Here is a 20,655-nt window from a genome sequence, read left to right as displayed (position 1 = left end):
ATTAATAAAACTTTTTCACTTGATATCTTCAGTTCAGTATCAATTGTTTCCTATTACGCACAGTTTATGACATTTTTATTGGATTTTGCCCGATAACATTAAATTTCTTATGGGGATAACTTTCATTTTTATGTAAATTCTTGAACTGTGCACCTACATCTGAATAGTTGTGTAAGGTTCAAGCCACCTTAATGATGTATGAAAATATATATGAGAAAATGATTGATTCATTGAGTCAAATAGTCAGTGGCAAGTGTTTCCTTAACCTCCCACCATTGACGGGTGTTTGTGGCCTTCATTCACCCAAGCTGGGCGCTGACCTTTGACTTGCTTCTTTTGTACTGTCAGGAGTATTTTGCCATAAAAGTAGTTTCCTTCATATAATGAATGTTAGATAAAGTTTTTTTCTTTGGAAGAAACTTCTCTGTCTCTGTATTAACTCCTCATTTGAGGTATTTGCTACGTGTGGAACTTATAAGGATTGAAACTTAATTCCCTCTGTTACTCATTCCTGCATAATGTTTTCTGCTTCTTAGATTGAATTCCAATTTTGACTGGCAGGCTTTAGAAATTCATTTCCATTGGAGACTGGTTACAATCAATCCTAAGATTTTGTTTCATTCTTTCATTTTTGGCAAGTCATTAAGCAAGCATTTAAGGTTTTGGCTAACTTTCAGAAAATTTTGTTGAAAGTTTAATGTTTACAATAATTTTATGTGATTAAACCTAATAAGGGGCCACAATTTTTCTCTTGTGGAATTAAGGTCTGGAATTGTTCATAAAAACATGCTGAAACACAATGTGTTAATTTTAATGCTTTGAAATATATTGGATTTGTAATTATATTCATCATGCTATTTGATATGTAAATTTAGTGATCAACTGATTTGAAATATAGCATGAAAGCCCTTATTCAGTTTGCAAAATTATATATACTGTAATCTATTGGTGTGGATAACTAACTAGTGTATTCTGCCTTCCTATTCTGTGTCCCTGGTGGAAATGAATTACTCTGCACAGTCTGCCTTTGTTCATGTGGGGGTGAAATAGAGAGCTCTTGTAGTGTTGCATTGTCCTCATTGAATGGCATATTATACTTCCAACTCCCTACCACAGTTCATGTACCATTTTGAGTGCAGCCCAATAATTATAAGGCATTGTTGAGACATCACAGGTTTTAGGAAGTTTCCCAAATATCATTGATGTTTTGCCTGTTTTCTTCATTAATCCTATATTATTATTTGATAATATACTATTTAAGGTAGTTTTTGGATGGGCACAGACTAAACACCACTATGATTCTTTGCCATTTCTAAGAAGAAATGCCTTGATACCCCTAACTAGAATACTACAAATTCACTTCCTACCCCTTCCCTTCTTGTGTAACAGACTGCTCTCTGTCAAAGTCTTCAACATCCCATCGCCATTCAAATTGCTCTCATTCCACTTTTCTTCCAATTCCAAAAGCCTCCAATATATGCCAATCAAAGCTTGGTCATTGCCGTTAAACTATAACCTTCCTATGTCCTGAGAGTTTAATTTTCATCTTCTATCTTGTATAATTTAGTCAGGACTTAAATTTTGTAAATATCTTCCAAAACTTTCAATGAAAATAATTATCCCTTAAACTTGAAAATATCTTTAATATTTATATTTAGCTATGCAGGCAATTATTTTTATTAAAAAATAAATGAAAAAAATGAAATGTGGATCTAATTAAATGAACTATTTTTTTCAATGTATTATGTCATCAGCTCAGATACTGAATTCCAAGAGAAACTATTGTGTCAGATAGATAGATCAGCTGGTAATATTTTCTTCGTTGTCATCAGTGAGGACTTATAAATTGCCTATTTATCATTCAAAGGGCCAAGATAGGATATGCCAGTGATGAGTGCCCCACCCTATGTTACACAACATTTTGATTCAACAAAAAAAACACCATTTTGGATTATATATGATGATCATGAAGTGCAATTATGCTGAGAAAGTGGTCACATCAACTGTACATTTGTGGTATAATATAAGTAACTACTAATGTGCCATAAGAATCTTCCTGGGCTGTATTCAAGGAAAATATATGAGTGATGGGTGCAAATTCAGATGCCAATTCTTGCTTACTGCAGCTCATTTGTCTAATGTTTAGCTGTGGAGTCTGCTCTTCTCAAAACAAAATACCAAAATAAACGGTTTCCGGTTAAATACAACTTAAAAAACTGATAACTTTTGATGCCTAAATGTTGAGAGATGCTTATGTTGCAGAATTTTATGACCTAATATTTTTGACCTTGTTGGTACTTTTCCTTGCTGACTTGGAAAACTTCCAATCCTTTATGGATGCATAGTCATATTGTAAACATCTGCTTTCTAAAATATCTAACCATTGAATAATAAATAATATGCCGAATGGTAACACTTTTTAAAAGAGCCTGCGTACCATTTATAAGTTCCTAATAAGGATTTAAATATTTGAAAAAAAATGAGTACCTGATGGCGGCTGATGACATATTTAGTTTTTTCCCCCACACTTGTAGGTTGAGGCAACATTTCTGAGCAGTTTTAAAATGAGGAGCGTAGAATTTTCAGCAATATTCTACCATAGGATCACCTAGGCTGGAGTTGCACCACTCAATGCAATGATGCCTCTGGTAATTGGTAAGCCTTCCCTTTGAAACAACCTTGACCGGTGAACAACAGCAGTGGCCAAGAGAACACGTAAGTGAGCAGGAAATTGAATTTTCATGATGAACAATGGTAATTTAGCGACCTTTTTTCCCGAGCAAATAACTCTCAAATTCATGTTAAATATAAAACTAATCGATCTCATTTAGAGACCGCAACGCATACGTGGTAGATAATGTAGTGGTCAGGGTACCGCAGTGCGTTCAAAATCAGTTTGGGCGTGTAAATAATATTTATTAATTATTAAATAAAATCTCAGACAAATAATTATTATTTATTGGAATTTTTGTTGTTAAAAATGTTATCGCAGATGGTAGAGCATGGCAGTTTTTGACGAAACATTAAGCAAAATATTTTGGCTTCTGTGATGATCCCCACGTTCGCGCGGGACGAGAGAGGAAGTTCCGCAACAGTCGCCCGCCCGTCTGTGTCGAAATAATTGTCAATAACGACAATAAATCCCCGCGGCCGAGAATGATGTGGGGTCTTTAAGGCAAGGTGATGCGGTTGAGTCGCAGGCGAAAGTGTATCCGCCTCATCTCCTCGCGTGTTCGTCCCCAGATCGTTCGTTGGAGCGGCGACGTTCTCATGAAAACCAACCCGTCGAGGCTTTTCTTCCGAAACGACATCACGCTAATGCGGCCTCCCGTGTCGCCTGGGCAGGGCGAACTCAGCGAGATTTGACGCCCTTGAGGTTTTTCAAGAGTCGTCGTCGTCCCCCCCTAAAAAGACCTCTCTTTATCCCCACCCTTCTACTACCCCATCGGGCTTCCTATCGTTGAATCGGTCGTCCGGAGACGAATCAGGGGCGCCCCACCATCGTAGGTAGGGCCGGCCGGCCGCATGCCAAGTTGCACCACCACCCACTTCCCTCTCTCCGGTCATTCATTGTCTTTAGATCCGCACCGATTTGGTAATGCTTCCACTAATAGAATACCGACGGCACCACCCGAATTAAGTAAGTATTGATCTAGATGTCCTTCGTCGGCATTCCGTGATTCAGGTGCTTAACCATCATGTTTAAGGGAATCACCTACGACGGTGAGACGGTGAATCTTTCCGTGAGCACTGGATGCGAGGTTTGGTAATCTGAGAGTGGAGAGACCGAGAAGTGCTGGGAGGGAAATAATTATTACTACACATTAGTTACAATAGTCTACCGGGTTGGTGTAGGGTTTTGATGGACTCTGGTACTATATACCACTGTAGTCCTATTCCCTGACTAACATAGCAGAAATTATCCATAAACCTATCTCTAAGTATTGCAATTACTCTGCATACTTTCCACCTCCCTTGATTATTTTCCATCTGGTACCTTACTTTTCCAGCATCCCATTGGTCCTCAGTATCTCCTGAATTCACTAATCGTACCCCTTCTTCGATTTTCTCCCGACAGCTTTCTCTCTTCTCCCACAATGCCAAAAACTTCTTTCCTTTCTCTCTATTCTTCTTCACATTCACATTTCAAAAGCTTCCATAGTACAACCATCCTCTTGCCTTAACGACCAGGTTTCTAAGCCATTAAAAACTACGCTTCATAGTAAAAAAATGTGACTAACCTCTTCTTTACCTTCTGTTGCTAAAGGTGTCCGTTAGCAAATTTAGCTTCTTTTAACGCTTCTTTACCTATTTCAATTGTTCTTTTAATGTCCTTACTACTTTGCTCACCTCGTTTTGTGATATTTCATAAATAGGTGAACTATTCTTCCTATTCGAGTTTATGGAGGAAAATATTGAAATATTCCTTTGGAATAATATGGTGATATGATTTTGATAACATGGTGATTTGGTTCGATATCGGTTTTCTTAGAAACGTTTGCCCAACCGCGTCGCTCTCAGCGCCAATTGCTTCCTTCCACGATGTTAAGACTGGTTTACAGAACCCACACCGTGCGAAATTTCGTCGTTCCCACGGAAAAGGCTTCGCCACCGATTCCTTGCCAAAATCTGGCCCGGCAGCCTCTAAGTTCTTGCGTGTGGCAAATCTCGACGAAATAAATGTTCATCACCGCTGGCATATGTTCTTACGCCCACTAAACTCCTCGAAGGAAGGCTCCGTTGTTACTGTTTAAAACCAAATCATTCTGCTCGCACTTAAACAGGCTTCCAATGGAGTCCCAATCTACTTCGCTGTGAAAGTGACGACAACCTAGCCCCAAACAATTCCTAATTTCAGCGAGTCTAATGCTAAGATTATTTCGGAGTTACTCTTTCTGGAACTTGCGGGGATATCGCGACCGATTTTTGTTTTTACAATTGATGACCTTTTTTGGAACGACTGGAAACTTCCTTCCCCGACGCCCCCCAACTCTTCGGCGTCTGCGCGTTCGTGGAAAACGGTACGTCATCGTCTCTCGGCATCGGTTTCTCGTTTTTGATTTCCTTTGAGCCGGCCATCTCTCGGGCGAGCAGCGGAGGGGCTTTGGCAGCAGCCGCGCCTTCCGCGTTATAAAAGAACAGACTCCCGTCTGCGAAGGTTTTGTTTTAGCCGTCGTTTTTGGACGGAATGACGTATTTCTTTGTTGCCTGGCCGTATCTTTCTCCTCCCATGATCGCAATCCCGTGACGAGTTTCCACGTTGTGAATCCACATTGGAAGAGAAATAAGAATTGCCATTTCCGGCGACATGTTCGTATGATTGTTACATTGCACTCATTATCAACAATAGCTGTTTATACGTTCGTCCAGAATGAGGAGCCGTTCAATATACAAAACAATGTTGAACTCGAAATGAATATTTTAGACATTTCTGAATCAAAACTGACACGGTTCTTTTCAGTTCCGTTAAAACTCATGTATGGTATTTTTAGAGAAATACTGTCACGTGAGGTACAGGATTCTTTGAAGCGTAGGTAAGTTTACGCTTTGATTTAAACCATTAATACTGTAATGTTTACGCGAAACAGAGGGATAACTTGAAGCTTTCAGTTGTGTTTTATGGTTAAGCTTACTGCGAACGGATGTTGAAATGCTTGCGTCGATCATAATAGGAGAAGCAAAAAATAAGATATTCGCGTCTTGTGTTATTTTTTGCCGAAAATAGAGTTTTCGAAATCATTTCATTATCCCTACGTAGTGCTCCCGACTGCTTCCATCCATGGCTGGTTCCAGCGAATCTCAGTGTGCTTTATTTTTAGACCACGAAATGTCCATAAAGTTGGTAGTCTCATTTATCCAACTTCGTCGCATTACCTACAGATTGAACATGCGCGTCCGGGACGTAAAGACTTCTCGGAATGTTCTATACATCGTGTATGTAGGTACACACGCACCCACACGCGTCATTACAATGGTTAGTATCGAGTAAATCTGCCATCGAAGAATGATTTTACGATCCACCGAACAACCTCGTGACCCCGTCAAGTTCGACATGTGTTTAACTCATGCCGACTTACCCGGCCCGAGTTACGCTGAGTTAACGAGAACGCAATCGTGTCGCTCAGTCGGAAAGGTATTGGATTGCTTAATAGTTGAGGAATTTCGACGCAAAAAAGGTGAGAAATATAACATGACCGAGATCAGTCAGTGACCACAGCGTCGAGTTAAAAAGAGGGCAGGGCGCTCCTCCGACCGCTCGATGCGCTTACCGCGAAACGAAAGAGCGTGACCATTCCCGGTATCGCGTTCGACCGGTGCCCATTTAAGGAGAAATGTCGATGATGTCACCTGCTGAGAGTGAACAGCGTGACGTAAGAGGAAGAATTCCTCTCCCACCCCCCCACCCCCCCCCCCCCCCCCCGAAGAGAAAAAGAAAAAAAACTCCACTCACGGGACAAGGTCATCATAGGGTCTGCAGAATGGAATAATACGCGTCCGCCACTCTTTCATACTCTCTCGCCTTCGCTCGCGATGCAGGGGGACCATAATTGCACTGCTTGAAATGCGCCGCTTCAGCCCAATACGCCATCTCAACCCTCAACGTTCGTCTTTGCCGGACCCGTATCTGGGTTGGGTACGTTCAAGATGCCTGGCGTGCCCGGAATCTTAATGGAATCTAACGAACCAGGAAATACAGTGGAATTTCGACGGACGACAATGTAATCATCTTTTTGACGATAAGGACGGGAAAGATTTGCGTGACCCATTTAAGGTTCAATTATCGAATTTTATATGTTTTTTGGCGAGAAGAAGGTAGAAAATTTTAAGCCAACACACCTGTGGATTATGGAAATCATGACGTCACGTCAACGTCGAATAGAAATGCTGTTTTCTTTGTTTCATTTTCACATTTTAGCTGGGTAAATTAAATTGAAAATAAATCTCAAATAAAATAAAAAATAAGCCTAATATATAATGATTTATATCCAGTGGACTAGAGTCAGCTGTCAATTATTAAAAATCGTAAAATAGGAGTTCGGTCGGGAAAAGATCATGAAAATGCTTTGGCGAACTCGGTAGACGCAGTGCATTTACTGAATAGCTTTTTGCGATTCTGTAAATCAACGGCGTCTACCGAATTTGAGGAACGTGAAAACCCGCTACGTACCATACGTCTAGTTAAGGCATTATACCCATCTAAAATATCTAGTCTTTCAAGAAAACTCGGTTGGCTGTTGAAATACCATCACCATCGAACAAATAATATGGCGTGGTAGCATTATATTCATTTCATACCTCTTTAAAAAGGTAACATTTTTCAAAAATCGTCCTGGCACAAAGCACTGTGTTCATGTTCGCCGAGCGGGTAGAAACTTCGCGAATATTAATCGATGACCTCATTCGAAAAATGTAAAGAGTGCAGCTGAGGTGAAATGTAATGATGAAATCAAATGAGTGCAACTGGAAGTGTACCGCATTTCTATACCTTGGGCACAGGTTTGATTCTCAGACCTCTCATGATATTTAACTGGCGACGCATTTACACTCGACGCACACGCCGGAACAAATCGTTCCTTGAGTCGGTCGAAAAGTCTTAATACCATGGCGTCTGAGGCTCGAGCTTTCCGATCGATAGGTTATAGACTGAGTGAAATGGCGTCCATTGTTGTCATGTTTCTAAGGTAAACACTGAGCCAAAAGAGGGAATGGACGTTGATGGCGAAAACTGACAAAAACATCCTTCTCTCCCCACTTCTTAACGCCGATCTAGCAGTTAATGTACAGTAGCAATATTAATCGTTGCGCATTAATTAAATCACAGAGATGGCTTTATTTCATTCACTCGGAAAGAACAAGTGTATTCGCTTTCTTTTCCTGCCGGATAAAATTTTTTAAAGGTCGTTAAAAGGTAGTGTTTATGCTGATATTAGGACAAGGGCCATGTTTGAAATGAAGGCACAAGCCCACGACACGAACAACTTACAAAAGCACTACGTATCACAGGGACTACAATACAAGTGTGAGTTTTGTCCAGAAAACGGACGTCATTTGTTTTTGGTTGAATCTTCTCGAACAAAATTTTTCTTACCAGTTACTGTCGCGCTGCCCATTCCATACTCTTCGTTACGGAACTTGAATGTAGAATACTGCCTCTGTAGAGGAAATACACAAAGCTCTCGGAATTAATTTTGCCGAACTCAAACCATGTATTATTCCTTAGACGCATGGAAGTGCGACAGGATCTTTTATGACATTTCCGTTTCTCCTCCTTATTGTTAATGGCAAACTAATTTCGTTCCCATTAATTACAACATTTTGAACTACGTAGAATGCCTTTAAACTGCAGGAACCAACAGCATGTCGTTTATCTGGACGTTCTCGCATTGACCGAATCAAATCCATGACACGTACTGGATATCCCGTCAATCCTTAAAATACGAGAGTATACAATGTGTTTATCAAAATATTGTCAAGGAAACGATACAAAAATAAACAACAACTGAGATACGAAAGTAAACAAGAAAAGCAAATTGTTACCAAAACGCACTCGAAGACACAAATGGCGTCTGTTTTCCAAGCAATACCCTATTAGTACTAAAAAAATAACAATTATTGCCAAGTTGTTCATTTGCTGTGAAGTTTCATTCCGAACGAGATTGTGTCGTTTTACGTACCAATTCCATTTCAGAATGGTGAATATTTAAATAAAGGCGCTTTGAAGACAAAAACAAACGAATTCGCCAATGGCCTTTCGTCAACGTCGCACCAGTACGTCGACGGATATATTTCCTTGCACCCCCCCGCACCTCCCTCTCAGGCGATCGTTCGAATCACACTATTGAGGAACGGGGAGGCCGCGGGTGGTGGTAGGTGTTGCCTCAACCGACCCGAACCTGGGACATCAAAGGGTAAGACCAAGGCCACCGTCACGGTCTTTTGAGTTCCGCTCCCCGGACGTGATCTGGCGGGAACTCTACGGCTGAGATTAAAACGGAGGCCGGCACGTGTGGGGGACATGTCTGTACGATCCGTCGTCCGCCGGCAGGACTTCTTTGATCGACGGCCAACAGGTCAACCACGTTTCGACATTATTCTGAGGTTCCGCGATCAAAATTTTCACGGGAGAAACGTTTGCAACTGGTAAAATTTTGGGCGCACTCTCTAATGGATATTTAAAAACCTCTGGGTCATAATGTTCGGTATACGTTGCGCCCGACGTCACAGTCGGAATAAACGTTATCAAATTTTAAAATTGCTAAATCGTTAGCAAATATATTTCAAACCTGGAAGGTGATAAAGTGATTTCAGTCGCTTGAAACACATGTACCTGCCAGTCTAATGGTCACAGAGAGAGCAGCCCGCCATAGTACTAATGAAAATCGATGCACTCTTAGTCTGACGACGACGTCCCTTGCTAAGTCGTAAAAACTAAATAACATAGAGCCTTGCCGAAAATAATGGCCGATACGTGTGGCACGATGAGCGCTCCTAGCACGTTTCGGGATGAGAGAGACAAATCATAGAAGCGTGGGTGGGCTGGGATTCCCAGTCGACGAGTTTCCAACGCTCGACAACGGCAATCGCGAGAATAGGCGGAAGAAAGTTCTTGTTTTCTCAAGCAGGCGCGCATAAATCTGATTTTACACCACCACTAAGAATGACCTCTAATTAACCCGCGTAAAAATCACCGAGATTGATCATTCGATAAAAACTCATCAAATCAACAGTAAGCTCCGCGCAACTAACAACGCTGGTTCGAATCTTGGCAATTAGAATTAAACTTGAAGAAGTGCGTAGTAATGAATTTTTGGAAAACGAGCAACTCCCTACCGAATGCCTACTGCATCGGGAACACCGAAACAGAAAGTGTAAACTCGATTTAATACTTGCGTGTTGTCTTTACAGTAGACCTCACCTGGGTGAAACACACGGGGGATATGTGGACAAGCTAACCTAAAATTAGGATTTATTAGAAGAGTACTAGGTAAAAGTGATGAAAGGATCAAAGAGAAATGTTATCTTTCGCTGGTTAGGCCTCATTTAGAATATGCTGCTAGTATATATGATCCTCACGAAGTTGGATTAATTGCCGAATTGGATCGCAGGCAGCGTAGCGGAGCTAGATTTTTAAGACGTTATTATGATAAATTTAGAAGCGTATCCAAAATATTAGAGCAGCTAGGCTGGGATCCCTTACGGAGCGAAGGTTAAATTGCAGATTAAATCTCTTGCATTAATATGGAAGGACGTCTCTTAAGCAATGATGTTGAAAATGTATTATTACCCTCATCGTACTACGGTTAGAGAGATCATGTAAATAAAATTAGAGAGATTAAGTGTAAAACAGATAGATTTAAGATGTCATTTCACCCACGAACGATAAGAGATCATCAGAATAACGTTGTCCAACCGCGCTAGGAGGGAAAGTATTTTGGGTCAAAATTAGTCTGGTGTTTAATCGTCCCCTGCCACATACCCTAGCTGTGACTTTCAGGGTATTTTAAAAAAAAGGTAAAAATGGACGCTTATAGGCGGTGACATAAACCTGGAAATTAAAAAAAAGATGGAAATCTGAATAATTTTGTGCGGTGGACTGAACGGGGATAAGGGTATTTTCGAATATTCTTAAAAAAAATATTTTTTTTATTTCTGCATGCCACTTTGCGAGCCACCGCTAGGGTGTTTGGTAGGGGGTCATTCAGCACCAGGTACGCCACTTCAGAAAGTGGGTTTTTACAATTTTTAAAATTACAGAATACAGGTCTGTGTATGTGTAAAATAATTCAAGTGATGTGGATCATCATAACTATAGGTACATGCTCTATGGTATCTAAGTGAGATATACTTATCTAGGCATGTGAGAGCAGCTACTAGTAACAAGAAGTACAATAAAATTTAGTTGGGATGAAATAATGACGACATATTATTCAAAATTAATCTGGTGTTTAATCGCCCCCAGCCAAATACCTTAGCCGTGGTATGCGGGTTACTATGCCAATAAATACGAGTATATATATATATATATATATATATATATATATATATATATATATATATATATATATATATAGATATATATAGTAATGGACGTTTGTTTGATTACAACCTCGATGAGTCAATCTTGATTAGTCATCGCAAACATTATCAGCCACTGGCATCGTAGATTTAATTGGCGCGATGCATCAGCCTTTGCCGGTTGAAAATAATTCTGCACAGAAACTCAGCTTTTGATACAGACAGAATACATGTAAGGTATTATTGGGCCGCGGATTCAAATAATTTTATTTTTTTACCATTGAGAGTTGATTATTTCCCTGAAAAAAAAAACAATTATGCGGTATTCTATTTTTATTTCAACAAGAAACTAGCCGCTCTTCGAGTGATTGATCCTTTTCAAAACACATAAACGGACTTTAAACAAGTGACGTACGTAAGTATTGATGCGCGAGGGAAATCGTCACGAAGAAAGAGGACGAAGGTTGGAATACAAGCGAAAAGCGTTCCAAGAACAAACGCACGGAATTTTCTCTCTCGGGACAGTGTCATTGCACCCTTCGTTGCGTCAGCCACACAAGGAAATTTATATCCACTCATTGAGACTGTATCCATTGTTCCTCATCGAGCTAAGCGGTAAGCTTTTTGAGGTGTGCCGAGAATCAAACTTTGCCAGGGACGTCAAAACATTTGCGAAGGGGGGTTCTTCTTCCAATTGATGAGAATAGATTAATCAAGGCTTCCAAGTAGTTCGATGCATCACTCGTACGGATTAAATTGAAACTGATCGACTTACTACGACACAACGCCTTCCTCATGATACTAGTTTAGGGATTCCAATGAAATTACTAATGAATGCTGGCTGATTATTAATTCAGAAGTTAACAAAATGATTTCGTTCTGAATCTTCATGAGATGGATGATGTAGCGGTAGTAGATGGGGGGTCATATATACCCCCGTTGGGAAATAATTTTGGATTTAAATATTAAAAATTAGTATCACTCATATGAATATAAATACTTTGGAATACACTTTGCCACCCACCTCCTCCTCTCCCGGGGGCATCAAATTATCAACACACAGGATGCATTGCGATCTCGAAATTGGTACGGTCGGTTTTAAGTTTAGCACTAGTTTCAGTTTCCTTCGTGGAAAAAAGCTTATAAAGTATTTTACTCTATTTTTTAGAAATTATTTATATATTCCCTGCAAGCCACCGCCAGGGCGTGTGGCAGGGGATGAATACGCACCAGAATAATTTTACCCGAACATGACCCTACCGCGGTCGAACAATGTTATTATGATCCCCTGTCGTTTGTGGAAAAAAAGACATCTTAAATCTATCTGTTCTAGACTTAATCTCTCTAATTTTATTATAATGATTTCTCCTATCTTAATACGATGGGGGTAATGATGCATTTTCAACATCGCTGCTAAAGAGACTTCCTTCCAATTTATGCAAGAGATTCAATCTGTAAATTAACCTTCGCTCCGTGAGTGGTTCCTAACCTATCTCCTCTACAAGTAGCGCTACTTTGTTCATGTATGAAAATCCCCCCTCTACCTTTCCCTTGGAGTATTTCTCGATCCGTTAATGGCAGTGACAGTAGTCGATCTAATGTGTCTCAATGGCTCTTGTCCATTTTTCAAACCCCGCACATATTTCACCAAGCAAAAACTAAAACGTCCATGTGAATCCTCAACGCACTTGGCTTCCAAAGAGATTGCGGGCAGCCCTAGCCAAAATAAAAATGCCTAATATACTGGCTAATAAAACTCTTTTCTTTCTTTCTTTCTGTAACCTTCTTTACAAGAAGTGTAGCATTGGTAGTCTCACGATAACGCACTTTAAAATTATCCACTGACTCTTATGGAGATTTATTTTCGTCCATGATTCATTTTCGCGTTCACTCTGTGGAAAATAATAATACTTGAGCAATCAATCAACCACCACGACCGCCTTGTCTGGGATTACCGTATGTTTCCGGGGTTAATTCGGGGGCAAAGGTAACGAGGATGTAGGACAGTAGTGGGAACTGCTGTCAAAAAAAAAAAGAGAACTCTTAATGCGTGTTTGCACGTGTATATGCGCGCGTCTGCGCAAGCGCGCGAACACACACATTGTTTTCGTTGCCAGGAAAATTCCGCGCAATGATAAAAATCCCACTCAAACGACGCCGAGCGCTCCTAAAAATAAAAGAGGACATAATTCAGGAAAAATAGGAGCTCTGGTAAAGAAAGCTCCCCGTTCCCGATTTTGAATTCGAACCTCCTCACATATGAACTGGCTGATGGGCGCACTACCGTTTGGCATCAAACGGTCGATCTAAGATAAGAGCCGAGCCTTTAGTTGGCCTCTTTAGAATTTACAAGAAACGTAAAACAAAAAAATGCTTGGTATTTTGATACACTGGAATCGTTTATGCCAAGCATGGTTCCGACATTTCAATGCCATTTACCAAGACTTGAAACTTTGAAAACGATAGCAAACTGTCAGAACTATGGTCGATATTTTAAAGATCAAACGCAAAAATATACGGAGCATTTGTTTATCTAACGTTATCTAGCGTTTTCGCGAAGGTGAGCAAATTAATAAATTTCGTTAAATTTATAATAAACATTGCGAAATTTTTTGCAACCAATCCATTGAATACGACATTTTCTCTTAGTATACCTAATATAACAGACAATTATATGTGACAATCGTGGACTTAAAAGGCCATAGAAAACGTCGAATGGAACAGGATGTTAAAAATACTAGAAGCGCTTGGAATGGACTACAAAGACAGAAGAATAATCCATCAGCTCCATAAGAATCGGGTAAAAACCGTGTATATGAAAAACGGAAGGAAAATATAAGCTAAAATAAACAAAGAGGAGTTAGACATGGATTCAAACTCACGCCATCACTATTCTATGTACATCGGGAAAGACAACAAAAGAGGCACAAGAATAGGGCATCCATGGAGCCAAGGTGATTGGCAAAAAAAAATAACGAGCTCCGGTTCACTGGTGACATCGCAGTAGCTGCAGAAACGTGAGTAGACCTAAAAGCAACTCTGCATTATATGGTCCAAGTACAGCGGGAATATGAATTCGTTGGGAGCATGGCAGGGATTACTACGGCTTAAAGGCATGTGATATTGGGAAAGTGGACCAGCGAACAATAGAAGTCTTAGAAACGTGATGCTAAATTGGAGACGGCTAAATATTACGAGTAAATGAACAAACAAAATGAGGAACAAAGAAATATATATATATATATATATATATATATATATATATATATATATATATATATACACACACACATATACATTATATATATAAGAACCGAAGAGGGATGGACCATATAGAGAGAACTCTGCGGCAAAGAAAGACTGGGACTATCGGAAACACCTTGAGGCACAATGGGTAAGTTAGAAACATAACAGAAGGAAACAATGAATGGAAGATCCCGCGTGGAAGACCAAGATACAAGTATATAGGACAAATTGAGATGGATTTGAATCAGAATCTATCTCAGCGTGAGAGAATTAGCACCAGGCAGAGAAGAAAGGACGGCTGAAGTAAACCAATCTTAAGAATTTAATACTGATGATGATTATTATTATTATTATTAAATAATCTACCGGTTAAGGCAGGCTTTGTATGGACACAACTACCAAATGAATATTTTGTTTCTCCTAAATAAATCCTACTCTAAAAGTCCCCCTTCAACGCTGTATACTTCCTTCCTCCCTTCTATTCCCCAGACCTTTCCTCGTTTGCCTAACGTTCTCCCCTCTATCACATTCTTCAACATCCCACTGCAGATCAATATGCTTTTCATCCATTTTTCTGACTCTAATATATTCTCTTTCCTTCTCCTTCGCATTCCAACAGTCTTCCCACTTCTCATCTTCTCGCGCACCCCAAATACGGACAGGTTCTCCCGTAAGCTGAGGGATTTATTAACCCATGAAGTGAAAAATTTTATAGACTAAGGTGAAACCAAATGTGATGTTGCGACGAGTCAAAACCCAAAGGGTTCATTAGAATAGTGAGAATGGTGCATCTTGAGGGCAAATTCGGAGAGATGCCATGGACTTGTAGATATGAGACCTGGTCCTTGACGCAAAAGGGCTAGGAAGGCTTTTGAGATATTGGAGCAACGAATAATGGAGGGAATAAGTTGGACAGATAGGAAGGCAAACTCCGAGGTTTTAAATGGTGTAGGCGAAGATAGAAAGTTGCTGGGAAAAACCCGAAAACAACAGAGAAAGTGGACGTAGGAAATATTGAAAAGTGTGATGCGTTGAAGACCGCGAAGGAAGGGAGAAATTTGGAAAAACATGGTAGAGAAAATGGAGAGAAAGGGCATTTTAACCAGCATTAAGGGAGGCAGAATTTAAGAAGAAGTGTAGAAAGAAATGATGTAGGCAATGAAATAGGAATTTCTCATGATACTTAGAAGTAAACACTCGTTTAGGGAGAGTCCAAAACATACCTTTCCAAAATCGTCAAGACTATCTTGAACTTCGATTAATATTCGATTCTCGAAAAGAGTGATCAATTTTGTGACATCCCAGAGGACAATGGGTAAAGGGAGATCTACCATTCTCTTGGACATTTAATGCACTATTCTAAGGGCGAAAAATAACGTCCCTTGAACGGGACACGAACCCAGGAACGATTCGAGACGCTTCCGCGTCCTTGGCAAAGTTCTCTTTCGGCGCCTCGATCCCAGGGCCGGTTCGAATGGTTGGTGGTGCTCCAAGTTAACTATTGCTACGGCGCGCCCTTCGCCAAGGTGGTGCCGAAAGACATATGTACCCCTCAACACCACCCTCCCCGACCCTCCGCCTTCTCCTCTCTAACCGTGCGCGAAAGACGCCTGTCGATTAGTCAGAAAGTCGAAATTTCAGGGCCCTGCACTGTCACCCACTAGTGGATAAATCAACTACGCTTGAGCTAGCCATAGCCTGTCGAGTCCCTATGAATTTATTTTCGAGTATTATAGGGTTTATGGTTATTTTTTTCAGCGAATATGTATGCATTCGTTGAAAAACAACCAAGACATAATAACACTAACAAAGAAATATCATATATATATATATAAATATAGCGTTGGACTGCTGACTGTAGGCTCCCAGGTTCGATTCCCGTGCAAGGCACTCTGGGCACCTGCAGCTCCACCCAAGCTAATTGATTTTTCGGGTACCAGATCGTCCTAGGAAACCATAACCGGCACAGGGAAAGGAACTGGCCCCCCTACCCTGATGTGTGAATTTTCACACGCCGTAGGGCTTAGTACTGGGTGATATCTACCATCATCTACTAAACCGACCTTCGGGTTGATTACTGTGTTTTTTGTTATATATAAACACTGATATAGATTTTCAAACATAGAAACACAAAGGAAGGACCCACTCACATACGTGTATGTAGTTTTGACGTTTCGACAGCACGGCCGTCATCAACAGATTTTGAAGATGACGGCCGTGCCGTCGAAACGTCAAAACTAGGTTACAAATGTGTATGTCCTTTCTTTGTGTTTCTATGTTTTAAAAATCGATATCAGTGTTTTTATATATTTTTGCGTCGACGAAGAGCTTTCTATGTTGAAGATATATATATATATATATATACATATATATATATATATATATATATATATATATATATATATATATATATATATATATATAATGGGACGGCACAATAGAACACAAATAGAATAGCAACATTTAAAAGGACACTCACACGGTAAATTGTTCAAGCTTTCGGCCCTCTCAGAGGCCTTCTTCAAGTGAGACTGTATATATATATATATATATATATATATATATATATATATATATATATATACATATACATATATATATATTATTTATTCGCCAAAATGGGTTTTCAAACGTTTACGTGACGCACACCCACAAAGAAAAATAAGACTCTCTTCTGAGATGCAGGTATATCGGTAGTTCCAACCACCTTCATCGGCGTGACTTCGTCATTAACTCCTCTCACACTGATTAAGCTGGTTAGAATCATCGAAACGTCTCATAAGTGAATAGTTTTCTTCTCCTTTGCGAAATGTGACCCTTTTTTTCACATCGTCTGGAACAAAATACTTTTTTTAATCACGAGACCGTATCCATGTTCAAGCATCGTGTTCTTTGACAAATATTTTAGGGTTCCCAAACCGCAAACACGTCCGTATATTATGTCTCAGGAAGATAATTATAACGCACGTAAAAAAGATTTGCGATGCCTCGCGTCCGTTTTCGCCGCGGAACGCCCTTTTTTTGTTATTATTCCTTCACGAGCGAGATTAAAAAAGTACGTCAATGTTTACGCGGCTTACAGGAAAAAACAATCAGACGGATCGTGACACCTTTATTCGTGAGGTGGAACCCCTTTTGTAAATTAAAATAAAAATGTTCCGTGCAGCTCAAAATCACCCTACAGTTGACACAGGAGTAGCGAATGAGTAAAATAAAGGACCATATTTTCCGACGTTTCGAACGAGCACTTCGCCCCTAAGTCGCCCTTTCCCACCCGGCGCCATTCCCCCACCCCACCCTTCATGCCTCCCTCTTCCCTGATTTCATGCTTTGGTGACGCGTTGGAGGAAGAAGTGTTTTCGGGGCGTGAGGGAAAGGAGAAGGCGGAGCAGGAGGTGGTCGTTGGTTGTTTTAGTGGGCCGAGGGATTGAGAGAGAGAGAGGCGGGAGGGGGGGGGGGAGATGGAGTGGGACAGGAAAAGGTCTGTGGGGCGCTAGGGCACTGACTCCACCAAGAAAACCGACACGGAGGGAAATGAGACATTCCTTCCGACGCCCTCCCTCGCTCAGAATGGACTGACCACGCGTGGGCGGGGGGATGGGAGGGTCGTGAAGAGAGGCTCGATGATCTTTCGGGAGATGTGGGTGTTGGAAAAGGGGGGATGGGTAAATGGATGGGTGATTGAGGTCGCGGAAAAATTCGAGCAAGGAATATTGAACGAAAAAAAAGAAGTGAGTCGATCGCCTCTGGGGAGAGAAACCGAGCGGGAATGGGCGAAGGTGATTGGAGAAAGTGCGATGAATTAGGTGCATCTCCCGTTGCGATAGGCGTCGAAATTTTTTCTATCTCCGTGACTGAACTGCGGGACGAGGACAAATTACCACCATTCCCCTCCACGAGGGATATTAGGTTCTTATTCCTCAAAAGATCTTCCAGAACTTTTTCCAGACAATAAAAAGAGACGTTTCAGGTGTGATATGGTGGAATATCATGATTGATTAAAAATTGGCAATTTTTCACAAAATAAAAGATAAAAACAGTAACCCGATAATGATGTGGTTACATTGAAACCGGTCGCATTGAGTTTTATTTTCGTGGAAAATTGCCGATTTTGAATTAATTTTAAGACTGTCTTGTGGATAACAAATCAAAGTCGCTGTTTATTTTTTATTCACAGATGGACCCTCTCCTTCGACGCAAAACTGAATTAATGTTTGATCCTTTTTTATTAACTAATTTCCGGCCAAATTTCTCGAACGATAATTTAGGAAAACCAGTAGTCCATCGGGTTAGGATAGGTTTCCATACCGACCCCCTATCCCAACACACAACCGTGACCATGAATTCATGACGGAGGAGTACACGGCAATACACAAAGAGTCCTTTATTGACCAATTAATCCGAGGAAAGATGCGAATCGGAAGCTATCCTTGGATATTTACATAGCGTCCGACTAATTGGGAAATATCATCTACACGAGGAACCGATTAGGAAAATATTGGATAGATTTATCAACTAAAGATAAAGTGGGAACGGGGAGAACGAAGGAAAGAAAGGGTATTTCGTAAAAAAATTAACGAAATTGTATTGGGGATTTAAAAAATAAGGTACCCCAAAAAATTGAAACAATAAATTATCCGATTCTAGTTGAACGGGCCAAATTAATTATTGGATCAATTAACCGTGCCCATAACTAACGTGAAAAAAACTACCCTTCAACTCTATATTAAATTTTATAATAAATCAACATTTAGCTCAGCATAAGTGGATGCGGGAGATACTGAGAGAAAATTGAATGCCGGAGACAGTATAAAAGGGGAGAACGTCGGAAAAGGAGGAGAAAAATAGAGGGAAGGAAGGAATTAATAGGCATTTGGGATGGAATAAAGGGAAGAGGAAAGTATTCAGAGCTAAAGAATTAGTTATCTTAATATGTCGTATTAGGTCTTATGTTATTTTAGGGATCACAGTATACAGCGTAGTTTGTTGTCTCAAGAGTCCATCGAAAACCTACTATAAGTCGGTAGACTTCTACCGATGATAATAATAATAATACTTTCTACCGACCTTAATTCCATCAAAATGACTTTTCTCTATCCCCTTCTAACTCGCTGAAAAATGCACTATCGTGGTAAAAATATATGGCCGTAAATCGTTTACGTTAATAGATAAACAAATATTTTACGTTTCGCACACCAGTGCGACACGCAGATCGCCTCCCTTCCCTCCTTAAGGTCATTCCATGGATCCATCCCCTGGATCACCGCACACATACATTTCTCTTGGCCTTCACTGTTTACCCTCACCACCTCAGGTCACGCTTCACGAAGTTTAAACCCCTACTTAGACATTACGTCACCCCTGGCATCTTCATCCCCTCGCAATTTTCCGTGTCTGGCTTCTTAAACTTTTTAACAGTTGACTATCATAAACCCTTTCATACGCCTGGGTACGGAAATAACTCCTTTTATTGGCATCCATCGTACCAACCGCGCAAAAACCGCAGGGCATCTCTCGCGCGTGACGTCTCACTTCCTGTAACTCCCCCTTCTCCACACACTCCCCCCTGCCCCTCCACAGTGCCATACCTTGACGGAACCTTCCCCTCTTCGGACGTGACGTAACAATGCAGACAAACATATGAGCGAATACATTCGGATAGGTCAACTTCGTTCGCGGAGTTCAACGGACAAAAGTTTTTGAGTTATCCCTGGATTGGTTGATTAGGTGAACTCGTATGAGGTCGTTCACGTTTCAGATGGTTGGCATCGATGCTATATCAAAGCGGAAAAGCAGATGGGAAAAACGATTCGGTGATCTCCTACCCCACGCCCTTTATACATATACATACGTTCGTACCAAAAAAAAAGAGTAGGTGTTGCACGTAGGTGTTGTACGTAGGCGTCGGCAGTGACGTCATTCACGTTCTTTCCGGCCCTGTTTCCAGCGATGAGCAACTCTTCACGAAATTACTCGAGCTACGATCGCTTTCTATTTTTATTGGAAATATGTGAAGACAGATAAGGGAATGACAATCGAATTTATGCCTTTTTGACGAAATAAACATCCGTTGTCATCACCATGCCAACGATGTTTATTACGAGTATTTCATCCTCACGTTCTTCCAGGGAGAAGGGAGAAAAAAAAACAAACTTTATTAAAAGGAAACTTTTTCGTGTTTATTAAACATGAGTTTTCAGAGGAAAGATTAGTAAAGGCAAGGTATATTCTGAGCCATCAAGTCGACCAACAAGAATCGCGAGGCTAGGGAGCAATTATTTGTTTATAAACATTTTTCCCTCGCATACCTTTTCATAGTTGGACGCGTTATGATCTGTGGTCAAATAAAAACGCGGAAAATGCCGAGACGGTAGGAAACCTTAGTACAGTCAC

The sequence above is a fragment of the Hetaerina americana genome, unplaced genomic scaffold (assembly GCF_022747635.1).
Source record: "Hetaerina americana unplaced genomic scaffold, ioHetAmer1.1.p SCAF_3, whole genome shotgun sequence".
Lineage (NCBI taxonomy): Eukaryota > Metazoa > Arthropoda > Insecta > Odonata > Calopterygidae > Hetaerina > Hetaerina americana.
Note: the sequence above shows the minus strand (reverse complement) of the source record.